We start from the raw sequence: 16,524 nt of genomic DNA, 5'->3' as shown, positions 1-16,524 counted from the left end.
CTAAATCATTCCAGAGAGCTCAGTAACACAGCTCATCACCCTGAACACACCATCCATCCCCACTGTGAAACATGGTGGTGGCAGCATCATGCTGTGGGGATGCTTTTCTTTCTTCAGCAGGGACAGATTTAGGAAGCTGGTCAGAGTTGATGGATGGAAGATGGATGGAGATAAATAAATACAGGACAGAATCCTGTTCGCGTTCCAGAATCCAAGTCGCGTTAATTTCATCTCCCCTCCAGCATACAAGTATATACTATTATTTTAACTGACACCGCTAATATACTGTACATATAATTGCATTTTACATTTCTTACATTCGTTCTTTTATTTACATTTAAATATCCACTATAAAAATGTACGTCTAAATAGAAACAAATACGATAAAAAGCAAATTAATCACAGAATTAATGATTTTCATGATTAATCTGATTAAATTTTGTAATCGATTGACACCACTAGTTACAATGATCCAGTTAAAGTCCTAAAATACCTAAATCTCATTAATCTTCTGTGGAAAGACATGAAAACTGCTGTTCACAGACGCTCTCCATCCAACCTGACTGATCTTCAGCTGTTTTATAAAGAAGAAGGGAGTAAAAAAAATCTCTAGAAAACGTCTCTAGATGATCAAAGCTCGTAGAGACAAACCCCATTTTATTAAGTTTATGGTTGTACGATGAAAAAATGTGGAAGAGAACAAGATGTGTGTAATATTCCAGAGGTTTTCAATTTGGTAAAATTTGGTAAAAAAAAAAAAAAAAACATTTTTAAGTGCTCTCTTATTTTTTCCAGAGCTGTAGATATGTCTCAGTTAATAATTAATTGAGATTAATTATTACATTATATACAACTATTACAAACATTTTAATGCTTGAGAAAGTTGGAAATAATAATTTACCGAGATATAAGTTGTGTATAAAATGTCTTGTTTCAATTAATTATTAGTATTATATTTTTACATATTTTTTTTTTGTCCATAACTGGAGATAATTCAGGTCTAACAGGGTTAAAATATCTTGTTTTTAGTATAATGGGAACACACTGGGCACGGGCACAGCCAGTCTGTCCCCTGTACTGACTACAGAAATGCCCGCGTCCTGGTAGAGTGAGGGTAATTAGTGAAGGCCATCATTGTTACGAGAGAACCGTCCTTTTTCCAGCTGTGTCCTCACCGTCCCCCGTCCAAAACCTGCCACTACCCGAATTCACCGCCGGTCTCCGTCCCCCACCCGCCACCAAACCAGCTTCATATCAGCGTCCAAACCGATCTGCAGCTGTTTCTACATCCTGCACATTAAAATTCACACACTGTCTCTCATTCTCTTTCTCTCTCACTTATTCTCTTTCTCTATCTGTCTCTTTCTCTTTCTCTCTACATGCCTCTCGGCCGCGGCGGCGTAGCGGCGAACGCCAGCCTCGTGTTTGCTGGAGGCGTTTTTTCTTTTTTTCTACCCAAATCTGTGCCAGGGGTGGGTTTAAAGTATCACGTTTAAGTCGTCAGATGGGATTTCAGGCAATTAGGCCTCATTTAATGTTCATTTAAAGTTATTTCACGCGTTTAATGGAATCCAGAAGCGACGGTGGGCCTGGCGCCGGCACCGTTTTCACGTTTCTTTACTTTACCCGTCCGAGTAAACACGTAAACACCAATAAACACCATTAAATTTATATAAAAGCATAAAAAATAAAGTGATTATATAATGAACGCACTTGTAAACCAGCGCTTAATGAGCGCTACGCCGCGGCCTGAATACGCTGGATTAAACCAAGGTCACAGGCAGGCAGTCGAACGCGCTCCGCCGGCTGGAAATGAAAAGTGAACGATTAAACAGGCGTTTATTTGAGCGTACTGGTGTTCAAATATAGATAACGTCATGTTACTCACATCACTGTTGGACTGGATTAGGGATTTATTTGCGTTTGAAGGTTGTGCGGAACAGTGTGAGCCCGTTTCAGTCTGTTTTGGAGGCTGCATCATCAAAAAATATTAATTTCTTTGATCCCAGTTAAACTGTTTGGTCTTGCATGCTTAAAAAAAGACGTTGATATATAAAAACACACAGTCAAAAGCACTCATATAAACAAGAGAATAGAAGATAGTAGCGTGTGAACCTTTCAAAAACAGCATTACACATACTTAGCAGATATTAGTCTATAAACACCTTGAATAAACACAGCTATACACTAGAATAGGAAATATTAGTCTATAAACACCCTCAATAAACACTCCTATACACTAGAATATATTAGTCTATAAACACCTTGAATAAACACTCCTATACACTAGAATATATTAGTCTATAAACACCTTGAATAAACACTCCTATACACTAGAATATATTAGTCTATAAACACCATCAATAAACACTCCTATACACTAGAATATATTAGTCTATAAACACCTTGAATAAACACTCCTATACACTAGAATATATTAGTCTATAAACACCTTCAATAAACACTCCTATACACTAGAATATATTAGTCTATAAACACCATCAATAAACACTCCTATACACTAGAATATATTAGTCTATAAACACCCTCAATAAACACTCCTACACACTAGAATATATTAGTCTATAAACACCCTCAATAAACACTCCTATACACTAGAATAGAAGATATTAGTCTATAAACACCCTCAATAAACACTCCTATACACTAGAATAGGATATATTAGTCTATAAACACCATCAATAAACACTCCTATACACTAGAATAGAAGATATTAGTCTATAAACACCCTCAATAATAAACACTTCTATACACTAGAATAGAAGATATTAGTCTATAAACACCATCAATAAACACTCCTATACACTAGAATATATTAGTCTATAAACACCATCAATAAACACTCCTATACACTAGAATATATTAGTCTATAAACACCATCAATAAACACTCCTATACACTAGAATATATTAGTCTATAAACACCATCAATAAACACTCCTATACACTAGAATATATTAGTCTATAAACACCCTCAATAAACACTCCTATACACTAGAATAGAAGATATTAGTCTATAAACACCATCAATAATAAACACTCCTATACACTAGAATAGAAGATATTAGTCTATAAACACCATCAATAAACACTCCTATACACTAGAATATATTAGTCTATAAACACCATCAATAAACACTCCTATACACTAGAATATATTAGTCTATAAACACCCTCAATAAACACTCCTATACACTAGAATAGAAGATATTAGTCTATAAACACCATCAATAATAAACACTCCTATACACTAGAATATATTAGTCTATAAACACCCTCAATAAACACTCCTATACACTAGAATATATTAGTCTATAAACACCCTCAATAAACACTCCTATACACTAGAATAGAAGATATTAGTCTATAAACACCATCAATAATAAACACTCCTATACACTAGAATATATTAGTCTATAAACACCCTCAATAAACACTCCTATACACTAGAATATATTAGTCTATAAACACCTTCAATAAACACTCCTATACACTAGTATAGGAGATATTAGTCTATAAATACTCTCAATAAACAATGTCAGTCACTTTTTTGTATTGGAGTGTTTATTGATGGTGTTTATAGACTAATATCTTCTATTCTAGTGTATAGGAGTGTTTGTTGAGGGTGTTTATAGACTAATATCTCCTATTCTAGTGTATAGGAGTGTTTATTATTGAGGGTGTTTATGGACTAATATCTCCTATTCTAGTGTATAGGAGTGTTTATTATTGAGGGTGTTTATATACTAATATCTCCTATTCTAGTGTATAGGAGTGTTTGTTGAGGGTGTTTATAGACTAATATCTCCTATTCTAGTGTATAGGAGTGTTTATTATTGAGGGTGTTTATGGACTAATATCTCCTATTCTAGTGTATAGGAGTGTTTATTATTGAGGGTGTTTATGGACTAATATCTCCTATTCTAGTGTATAGGAGTGTTTATTGAGGGTCTTTATAGACTAATATCTCATATTCTAGTGTATAGGAGTGTTTATTGAGGGTGTTTAAAGACTAATATATCTTTATTTAGTGTAAAGGAATATTGTATAGGAAATATTAGTCTATAAACACCATAATAAACAATGTAATAAACACTAAAATTTACTGTAACTTACTCAGTCAGTTACTTTCTTTTTGATGATTAAGGAAATCGTGTTCGTTTCCAAAGTGAATCTCGTTAATTAGGCTAATATATCTCCAGTTTATATTCGAATGCAGGGTAAACTCTGGAAGCTGATTGGTTAAAACGGCGTTGATGAGATTTGAACAGAAGCAGTGGGGGTTCCCATACGTTCCAGAGGGCTCCGGAAGAAAGGTGTGGAACTAAACTGGAGATTTGTCGTTTCTATTGAGTCTGAGCTCAAACATCTCCTTTGTTTGAGCGCTCATTTGTTAATCCTCCTTTTGTGCAGAGAATTATGGGATGGCTGAAGGGTTCACCAGCCCAAACTCCCGAACTCGAGGAGCGCTTTGTTGCCGGGATCTATACGCCGCGTCCCCGAACAAGAATTATATCATCTTTGCGGCGTGTAAGGAAGAGAAATGAGTGTTAATAGGCTTACCGTATCGCATTACCAGCCGGATGCAGTTTGTTTGATATGAAAAAAGGCTTGGAGGACCCACTTCTCCGCCGGCTGGAGGAGAAAGATTTGATTCCGGCGTTTATAAAATAAATAAAAAAGAGAGCGAGAAAGAGCCAGGCGGACTTTATAGATTAGGCTGGAACTGAAGACCAGCTCTTTAGCTGTGATCCCACGCCGACCTGCATCTGCAGAGGCTCTGGGAGCTCTGGAGGCGCAGTTTTTAAGGTTTTATGTGTTAAATTATGAATTTTCTATGAGGAAAGAGTTGAAATACTGGAGTATAATAGCTCAAAATGACCAAAATAAGTGCGATTATTTACAGAATCATTACCAGAACACATTCAGTGCCCTATCACAATCCGTTAACATTCTATTTTACGTTTAAATAGCAGCAGAGCTTCTGAATATATCTACACTGATTCTGGCGTATTGCTTTCTTAGCACTGGAAAACACACTCAGTGCGCCACTGACTCTAAACCCTTTTAAACCCTGACAACAGCCAAAAGTCAGACGTCCATTTCTTTCTTTGCAAAACAGACACAATCCACAAACCCAACTTTTACATCAATAAACAATAAACAGAATAGTAAATAAAATAACATCGCTGTTCCCGTAATAAATGAGCTGCTGGAGCTCCTTCACAGCGTCAACCAGCAGCTCAGTTTCCTCTGCTGAGAAGCGTTTGTTGCACACGTCCAGGTAGCTGCACCGTTAAAATAGCAATCCACCAAAGACAAAGCTCACCTGGTTCTAATCTTAAAGGGATTGATGAGCTCTTAAAGAGACACTCTGATTTTTTTTCACATTACACCCAAAATTAATTAAACACACCCATGATTAATTAAGAGAGTAAGTACTTAACTTTTGTGTGTTTTTAAATAAGAGCAAGGTGTACTTTTCCCGTGGTTACGATAGCAAAGACACACTGACGCCCTATAATTAAGCGGCACAGACCTTATACTTCAGACTACACAGAAATTGCATATGTTCCAGCTTAATAACTTTTGATTGTCATTTTTTTAAATGTCCTGTCATGCATGTGTCCTCCGCATCAGCATTTAATACATTTGGATGATCTAGAGTTGCAGACATTTTGATATATTACTGCAACAGGACATTAAAGTAACCTTTTACAATACAGTTGCATTAATTAACAAAACAAAACAGTGACTTAATGTTTCAAATAATTATTAATTAGCACTAGTTAAAAGATTTTTTAGTTTGTTGTTATTAAATAGCATTAAAATTTTGGTTTTTTTATGTCTTATAATGTCTTAATTATTGTCAGTTAATAATTAGTTAAGACAAATAGTCAATATATTTTTATCAAAATGACCAAATAAATAACTGAAAGGTCTAAAAGATAACAAAATCCTTTAAAAAACATTTTTTTGACAATTTTTATTTATAATTTAACCAAGAACAAACTGACACTACTGCAGATGTTGAAACCCAATCCTCCAATTAATATAAACTATATAACCAAAACTATACACAATAAAACTATTTAAAATGTTTAAAAGTTATTTAAAGTAAAGTAAGTAAATGCTAAAATCTAGAGTTGCACATGTTAAATTGTTTATGGTGATCTTGTATTTGTATGTCAAAGGGAAATGTCGTAAATATTTTCAAAACGTAACAAAAACACATTTACTTATAAAGCTACCTCCACCATGTTTAGAAGCTGTACTTTATCCTGGCTAGTTCTCACTGTGAGTTGTGGTTTATCTGTTATTTTTCTATGGGAAATTTTATAGGACATTCCAACAATTTACCAATGAATTCTGGGATTTTTTACACACAACTCTGTAATAAATCACATGTGCTTTAACTCACACTGTTATTATATATACATCTCAGCGGGCATGTGTAGAAACACCAGTCCCAGTGCTGGGATTACTGGGAGAAGACGCTGCTAAAGGGGACATGTTATACTGGAACCTGTTTAAGTACAGAACTCAGGAACATTATGCAAATTATATGTAATTTATTATGCAAATTGGCCAAAGTAACACTGATGGGTTTATTAAAAGCACTTCCTTCCAGGCAATTAATTATAATGGAGCAGCGTAATAATGCAATAGACAAAGTAATGAGCATCAATTTAGCCTAATTTAACTCTCTCTAATAACATTACGATAAAAACTTGAGATAAATGTAGATGTATGGCAGATGTTATGATCTGTCATGACCTGTCACATGCTTGTTTACAGTCATGCCTTTAAACATTACTGTACAAATAATGACTCTTGCTGGAAACTGAAAATGTTGTTTATTTCACTGGTCATATTGAGTCAGGGTGATGTAGTATAACATGTTTATGACATGTCTGTGGCATGTGAATATATTGTTATATATATATATATATATATATATATATATATATATATATATATGCCATGGTTATATCAAATATATCAAATACCTCCATAACATGTTTATGTCTTGTGACAATGTTACTGTATACATCATAACCTTCAACACATGTTCAATACATATTTGTAATGACAACAATGTAATCTAGCATAACATCATAACATGTCAATTGCACATGTGAGCAAAGTGAAATTGGCTATTGATGGTAACAGAATTACAGCATATTGGATGACAGTAATTATGGATTTATTAGAATGATTTTATTAATTATTTACAAAATATTAAAATATTTTATTTTGCCAAATTAGCAAAGAGTTATAACCATTGCAGTTCATATAATAACATCTAGAGAATAACATCTCTATGTAATTGTTATGTTGATGTCTCATAACAGTGTTGATCCACTCTAAACTGGCATGAAATGTTTATAATTTATAGCATGACTGTGCCAATGTTATGAGGCATAACATGTTTAACATAACATTTACGTGTGCCAGTGTAAACTAGCATAACATCTATAAATACATATATTTGTAATTTTAAATGCATTAAGTAGCCAGAGTTATTTATATTACCAAACTACCAATCGTTATAAATATTATAAACCATTTGAAGCAGGTTATATGAAATCTGATTACTGAAATAACAGCGTATTGTTATAATAACCTGTAGAATGTGATTATAGTAATAAAATGAAAGCTGCCGGTAGAGATCAGGGTCAGGGATGTTGTGGTGGTTTGATTAGCGTATAATTAGCGTCCGGCGGCGCAGGTGAGAGCAGCTAATCGAGTGGTGGAACCGGAGTGATGGGTGTTAATAACACATTACTGATGTAGTTAAATAATAAAAGCATAAAGGTCATCCTGAGTTAAAGAGAAGACGACGTTTTCCTTCATTCCAGATCCTGTAGCTCAATAAAAACCTGGAGCAAATCCAGATAACCCCCAACATCAGCGTGTTAATCCTGCATGAAACCCTATTTTAGTGATCTATTTTGCACTGGTCATTTGCACTTTGCGCAGCTTGATTTACTGGTGTGGCCTGTGTCTTTGGTATCGTAAAAAGGGTAGAAAATGGTAAAAAGAAAATGGTATGGTAAAAATAGGCCTAGCGGAACTTGAAATAAACCAATCAGCATGCTAGTTATCATTTCCTTTAAGAGTCAGGTGAGCTCTGACTTTGGCATGTCTTTTGTTAATCTCAGCAGAGGAAACAGACTCATTTACAGCAACAGTAATGCTATTTTATTCTTTATTCTGTTTATTGTTTGTGTGAAAAATTGGGTTTGCAACATGATTGACATTAGTTTCTGACATTGAACTGACATTAGTTTCAGTTTCATATCATGGAAACAGCTCACCAAAACCTCAAACTATAATTTATATTTGATAATATTTGATTTAATAAAACTCCACAGGTCATTACTCATCTTATGCACCCCTTCATTAGTTTAGCTGAACAATTTTTTCCGCTAAAATAAGGCTTTTAAACTCTTACCCCAGACTTGATTGGTGATTCGGTGCTTGGGCAGTTTCACTACGTCGAAGCCCCAGAGTTTGCTTTATATCATAAAATCTGACCCGAAACATGGCTCACTTTGACCGGTGTTCTGTCCAGTTGTGCTACTTCGTGAAACTGTGCTTCTCTAGTGTTTATATTAAAGGTCTCGGAAAAAAACGCAGAATCAACCAGAGATCCGTTTTAAACCTACAGTTACTACTCACACAAGATAGCTAATGCTAACTAGCTCAGTAAACAAAAGCTGTAAGCTCTGCCGAGGTGGGCGAGGCCATGAACACACTGGTTGACGTCGACATTTTACGTCTCTCTGATCAACTCGTATTTCTGAGGATTTTATTGTACTAGCTGCTGCAGAAAATGGAGGCTGAGGAGGAGTTTCATCATGTGCAGCATCATAAACAACTCAGAGAGACCTACTGTATTTCACACAGAACAAGAACAAGATGATTTTAGCGGAACTTTTAAAGGATTTTAAGTGCAGCTGATTCAGTGACGGTATCTGCTGGAAGTTCTATAGTAAAGTCTATAGTATAGTCTATAGTAAAGTTTATAGTATAGTCTGAAGTAAAGTCTGTATCTGGAACAGTGGTACTGAGAAGACGAGGCGAGTCGACCTGGCTCTGACCCGGCTCTGACTCCCATCTGGATCTGGGGATAAATTGAAACTCCTCCCCCCCCGAGCCCCAGCGCTCCCCGGCCAATAATAATGACATCTAATTACCCTATGGGCCGCGCTAAACTGAATATAGGCTTAACGAGTTCCCGCCGAGACCTGGCGACCAACATACATGTTTAACGTGCTCCGCTTTCTAATTACCTCAACGTTCGCTTTAGAGCTCAGAGAGTGGATCCTTCTCTCACATACGACAACGTCCTCCATTATTCCTACCATGTACCTCAGCAACCACCCCCTCCCCCCACCACCACCAGACTCCCGGGGTCCGATGGGAAGCCCGCTCATGTAATGCACTCGGAAGGGGACCAGTAATTATAAAACTAGGACATACAGCAATGGGAGATAATTCATATTAACCCGGCCCCGCTGAGGATTTTTCCCTTTTTTATGAAATTGAGGATTTGATAAAGGCTTTCAATTATACGGTTCCCGCCGGACGCCTCTCTCCGGGATGGATTACATCTGTATTAGGTTCCCGGACACGCGAGAGGAGCGCGAGAGCAACGCGAGAGAGGCGCTCAGGTATAGCCGGTCTCTCGGGGACGCGGCGATTTGTTTGCTTTAATTCATGTAGCGTCCGGTGCCAGCGCTCGCATAATTAATTTCCCCCGCTCGCCGCACGCCAAACAATACGTCAGTTTGATGGACAATACGCCACGATATATACGCCGCGCGCTCTCTCTTCAATATAAATATATATATAAATATAAATATATATATCGTCCTTGTCGGCACCAAAAAAACAGCGACTTAATAGCGCGAGGACACGCCGTAATAACAGCAGATTTTATTCAGAGTTATTTCAGCCCTTTATTACCTCATTTATCACCGAACGTCCAATCAATGAGGGGCAGACTATCTGTTTAAAGGAAGTGGGGGAAGGAAATAAATAAATAAAAAAATGAAAAATAAATATATAAATGAATAAAACAGTGAGGTATGGGCGTAATTGGGATGTTGATATACAGCAGTCGACACTCGACAAATTCCAGCGGGACATTTACAGTGTTAAGTAATTTGTAATTGTATGCAATTTGTGAATGTGACACTATATATATATATATATATATATATATATATATATATATATATATATATATATGTATATATATGTGTGTGTGTATATAGGTAACACTTTACAGTAAGAGTGCATTAATTAACATTACTTGCTACAGAATTTCTGAATTCATTATCATTTAAAAATTTCGTTTAAAAAGCGTTAAAATGTAGTAATGTAATTAATGATGTCTTAACTAGTAACAATTTATTATTATTATTATTATTATTATTATTATTATTATTATTATTATTATTATTATTATTATACCATGTTATACGTTACTTAACCTTTCAACAATGTGTATTTCTGTTGTAATTTGTGACCCTTAATATATATATATCATAAAAAAATTTGGTGGAATAACCCTGGTTGGTTTTTAATCACAGTTTTTGTTTCATGCATCTTGGCATCATGTTCTCCTCCACCAGTTTTACACACTGCTTTTGGATGACTTTATGCTTTACACTCCTGGTGCAAAAATTAAATCAAGCAGTTCAGTTTGGTTTGATGGCTTGTGATCATCCATCTTCCTCTTGTTTATATTCCAGAGGTTTTCAATTTGGTAAAATCAAAGACACTCATCATTTTTAAATGGTGTATTCTTTTTTCCAGAGCTGTATATATATACGTATATATATAGTATAGAGTGTTTTATTCCGGGTTGGTATTCCCGCAGTGGGGGGAGACTGTGCTCCAGTATGAAATGGTGTCAGATAAATATAGTGGAAGGTGAAACCCCGCGAATAACTCGGTGAAATTCCACTTCTGATGCTTTATCTGTTTGACCCTGAGTTTGAGCTCGGGGTTTGGGCTTTTTTTGGCGGTTTGTTGGGTGGGGCGATTGTCCTCGGGGTGCTCTGTAAAAGAGGACGAGGTCAGGGGTGAGGTGAGCGAGACGCCGCGGGACGTTGTGGTGCAGATTGCACTGAGAATGGAATGACTCACCACTGATATAGAGCTCAGACATTAGCGTCTGCGGATACGCTAAGATACTCTCATTAACCCATTAGAACCCTACAGACGGATTTTCTGTCCAAAATCACACCTTGTGTTCTCAGCTTAATTACTCAGGGATCCCTTCACAAATAAACATAAGCCATATATGGTTATAAAGGGCGGAGTTTACTCCTTCTAAAAATAGTGATCACATCCCAGTGTGTAAAGCTAAATCTACAAGAAACCCATTGAGAAAAACACCTAAAAAAGTGATAAATCTCCTTCCCCAACCAACATTATTTACCTTTAGTGCTTCAAACATATTTATATGATGTTCCAAACCAAATAATATCAGTAAATATCAGACTCAAAAGTGTCCACAGAAACTGAAACTATCTGCTTTACTCAGACTAAAGCTAGGTATGGTGTGCGCACTACTTTATATAGTTTTTAATCATTTTACTTGCACATTTTATCTAAGTAGTTATTTCACTAAACTAAATTTTTATTTATTTTGACTAAAAAGTTAATTTTTTTGTATGTAGTTTTCTTTGTGCGTCCTGATCAAAATACTGAAAGGCATAAGTTGCTCTGAGTGTCAGGTTTTTAGTATCTACATGTATACTAGAGGTGTGATTATTGATTATCAAGAGAAATAACTCCGCCTGAGCTGTTTCTTTATGTATTTTATCAAAGTAATAATGAATAAATCATGTAATGAAATATCATCAATATTCTTTATGCTTTTTAAACTCATATAAACTCTACTATGAATCATCTTTATAAAGATATCTTAGGTGTGAATATATTTAAAGTCTATACATTCAAAAATAAGTTTAAAAAAAAAAACAGGTGCTTGGTAAAGTTTTGAGGAAAAAATGATCAGTTCAAGGAAAATATAACAATTCTGCTTCCTTTTACATTTTAAATGATTATATTTTTGAGCAGCCGTATGTCTTCTGGAGTAAAAGAGATCAGGACATTTGTCTGTCTGATATAATTACTGTGTTATAAGACCTGCAAGAGGAACTGAAAACAAAAACGAAGATAAAAAAACACACCAAAACAGCCTAGAGTTCAAAGGGTTAATCCATTACAACAAAACCCATTTCTTGCATGAAGCTGTAAAGAAAGGGTAACAAAAGTATCTTTAAAAGCCTTGATGTTCATGTGTCCACGGTAAGACAGATGGTCTACAAAAATGGGGAAAGTTCAGCACTGTTGTTGCTACTCTCCCTAGGCGTGGTAAAGTCCTGTAAAGGTGACTGCAAGAGCACAGCACATGCAGAATGATCAATGAGGTGAGGAAGAATCCTAGAGTGTCAGCTGAAGACTGAATACAGAAATCTCTGGCACATGCTAACATTTTTGTTGACAAGTCAATAAATACAATAAGGAAAAACATTAAACAAGAATGGAGTAGATAGGAGGACACCACTGAGGAAGACACCGCTGTCTAAAAAACATAAATATAGAGCTGGACGGTGCTCACTGATCTCAGACATTAGCGTGGCTTGAGGAGTAAAGGAACTCGTTTCAGAACCAGAATTATCCCATTAGAACCCAAACCCATTTATGACTATTGGTGATGTATTTTAAATCAAACAAATGTAGATGAATTAAGTAAGAAGCTCATTAATGTTCGTTCTTAGTGAGGTCACATGACTGTAAATATTTTAAGCTCAAAATCATGATGTTACATAAATGATACCACAGTTAGTTCTGACTTTGCCATGTGATTGGCTGAGAGGCGTTCTATAAGTGACATTATCAGCCGGTAATGCACTGTAACCGAATCTCTCCAGACACGATGCAGCAACGCTTACAAACCAAATATAAACCAAATGCGATGTCATTATTATACACCACTGGGAGCCTCTGGATCCCATAGACACAGTCCAGAAATGCTAAGCCATGTCTCCAATAGGTGGCGCAGGCTAAGCCGCAGTTCACACAAATAAAGAAGCCCAGCGAATCAAAAATATGCATTATTACACACATTATCAGCCACCAATATCAGGTTAAGAGTTGTTATTAATAAAATAAAAGCTTATATTGTAGATACATATTTTCCAGTTAATATAGGGTATTTTAATTGTATTGCAATGTAAGGTGGCCAAAAATAGGGCTAAGCTGAAGTGTACTTGGGCTCTGCAACAGGACAATGACCCAGAGCACACCGATAAATCAACAACATGAAGGTTCTGGAGTGGACTCATCAATTTCTGGATTAAAATTGATCTGATTGAGATGATCTTAAACAGGTCTTTCATGCTAAAAAAAAAAACAACAATATGTCCGACTACTACTACATATTGTAAACTACTACAATATGTAGTAGTTTACAACAATTCTGTAAACTACTATGACAAAAAAGCGGAAAACAATAAAATCTGCAAGAGGGCACTCATTGTTTTGTATTTTGTATATTTTAAATGTATTAGCTACATTAGCATCACATGCCTTATAGAACCACAAACTGTATTCTAGACATGTCTTGTCTCTGCATGAGGGGATGTGTATATATATATATATATATATATATATATATATATATATATGCAGGGTTTTGTAGTAGCGCTGGTTGAATTCAGTGTGAAAGTGATTTCTCTGGTGGAGTGTTTACATTATTCCAGATACAGACAGAATAAAAAGCTCCTCTATAAATTCTCCCGGGATCTTCAGCAGCAGCAGCAGCAGCCGTGATTCATACGTCCATTTATTCGTCCTCTTCTAGAACCGTCCTCCCTGGAGAACCCCGGTGCTTCACGTATTCCCCAAAACACCCTCGAACAGAGCTTGTAGCCTGCTTTAGATAACAATCTGTCCAACAGCAGCGTCCAATAGATATCAACAGTGTCCAGCAACGACCAATAGAAATCATCGGTGTCCAGCAGCGTCCAATAGCATTCTACAGTGTCCAGCAGCAATCAACAGTGTCCAGCAGCATCCAACAGCAATCAACAGTGTCCAGCAGCATCCAACAGTGTTCAATAGCAATCAACAGTGTCCAGCAGCGTCCAATAGCAATCAAGAGTGTCCAGCAGCATCCAACAGTCTCCAGCAGTATCCAACAGCAATCAGCAGTGTCCAGCAGCATCCAACAGCAATCAACAGTGTCCAGCAGCATCCAACAGTGTTCAATAGCAATCAACAGTGTCCAGCAGCGTCCAATAGCAATCAAGAGTGTCCACCAGCATCCAACAGTTTCCAGCAGTATCCAACAGCATCCAATAGAAATCAACAGTGTCTAGCAGCATCCAACAGTGTCCAACAGCAATCAACAGTGTCCAGCAGTGTCCGATAGCATCCAATAGCAATCAACAGTGTCCAACAGCATCCAATAGAAATCAATTGTCCAGCAGTGTCCAACAGCAATCAACAGTGTTTATCAGCGTCCAATAGCAATCAACAGTGTCCAGCAGCATCTAACAGTGTCCAACAGTGTCCAACAGCACCCACAGTGTCCAACAGCAATCAACAGTGTCCAGCAGCGTCCAATAGCAATCAACAGTGTCCAGCAGCGTCCAATAGCAATCAACAGTGTCCATCAGTGTCCAATAGCAATCAATAGTGTCCAGCACTTTTTAACAGTGTCTCACAGCATTCAACAATATCCAATATTGTCCAATAGCAACCCAGCTTTCCAGTGCCGATATCTTTAAAATATATTTCTGTAACATATGCAGTTTGGCTGCAGTTCTGCAGGGCTGCATTCGGACTCGCAGGAAGTTCTGCGCATTTCACTACAGGGCATTCCTCACATTCCTATGCAAATATAAACACCAGTACTCCCATCACTCCCAGCACTCCACGCATTAATCACCCTGATTTATATTCAGCGCTTTACTCCATATTTCACACCGACTCCAGCATCCGCCACTCAGCCTGGAATTATTCAACAATGATGCAATTACCTGTTTACCCTCGCTCTAGCCCCGCCCCCACATTCCATCAACACCTTTAATTCAGCATATCAGCCTTATTATAACCGAGCTTCTCGTTAAATCTGTCCTGAAATGTGATCAAAGCTTCATTAACATCAATAAAACCCAATCAAACCAGGCAACAAATAAAACAGCTCTGTGTTTATCACATTTCATTTAACTTGTATTTGATTGCAGGCAATATAAACCCAATATAGGTCTGCTTACATCACAAAATGAAAAGTTATGAGACTTTTATTCTGAGTTCTGACTAAACTATTGCATCATTATTGAAGTATTGAGCTGTACATATCAATTCTGAGCTGTTCATCACTGTACACAAAACAATTCTGAGCTGTTTATCACTGTTAATATTAATTTTGAGCTGTTCATCACTGTACACAATACATTTCTGAGCTGTTTATCACTGTTAATATTAATTTTGAGCTGTTTATCACTGTACACAATACATTTCTGAGCTGTTTATAAATGTTAATATTAATTTTGAGCTGTTCATCACTGTACACAATACAATTCTGAGCTGTTTATCACTGTTAATATTAATTTTGAGCTGTTCATCACTGTACACAATACAATTCTGAGCTGTTTATCACTGTTAATATTAATTTTGAGCTGTTCATTACTGTACATTTAACTGTCCATCACTATAGGTTTTACAGTTTTGAGCTTTAAATCCCGCTACGTATCACAATATTGGGCTGTTCATGCAATTTTACTGCACTATGGTACAGACAGTCCAACACTGTGATATGTGAATTTGAAATATAACTTTGATGTAACTGCGCCATAACTGTGCTGTAAATGTGCTGTAAATGCTGTAAGTGGGCTGTAAATTAGCTGTGACTGTGCTGTAAGAGGGCTGTAAGTGAGCTGTAACTGTGCTTTAAGTGTGCTATAACTGTGCTGTAAGTGTGCTATAACTGTGCTGTAAGTGAATTGTAACTGTGCTGTAACTTAGCTGTAAGTGTGCCGTAACTGTCCTGTAACTGTACTGTAACTTTGCCGTAACTGTACTGTAACTGTGCCATAACTGTGCTGTAACTGTCCTGTAACTGTGCTGTAGCTGTCCTGTAACTGAGCTGTAACTGTGCTGTAAGTGTGCTATAACTGTGCTGTAAGTGGGCTGTAATTGCACTGTAAAAATTATGTTACTGTGCTGTAATTGTGCTGTAAGTGAGCTGTAAAAATGATGTGACTGGGCTGTAACTGAGCTGTAGCTCTCCTGTAACTGTGCCATAACTAAGCTGTAACTGTCCTGTAACTGTGCCGTAACTTTCCTGTAACTGTGCTATAACTGAGCTGTAACTGTACTGTAACTGTGCTGTAACTGAACTGTAACTGTACTGTAACTGTTCCGTAACTGTCCTGTAATTGTGCTATAGCTGAGGTGTAACTGTGCTATA

The sequence above is a fragment of the Astyanax mexicanus genome, chromosome 21 (assembly GCF_023375975.1).
Source record: "Astyanax mexicanus isolate ESR-SI-001 chromosome 21, AstMex3_surface, whole genome shotgun sequence".
In the NCBI taxonomy this organism is placed as follows: Eukaryota; Metazoa; Chordata; class Actinopteri; order Characiformes; family Acestrorhamphidae; genus Astyanax; species Astyanax mexicanus.
The sequence above is the reverse complement of the archived record's forward strand: the minus strand, read 5'-3'. Positions refer to the sequence as shown.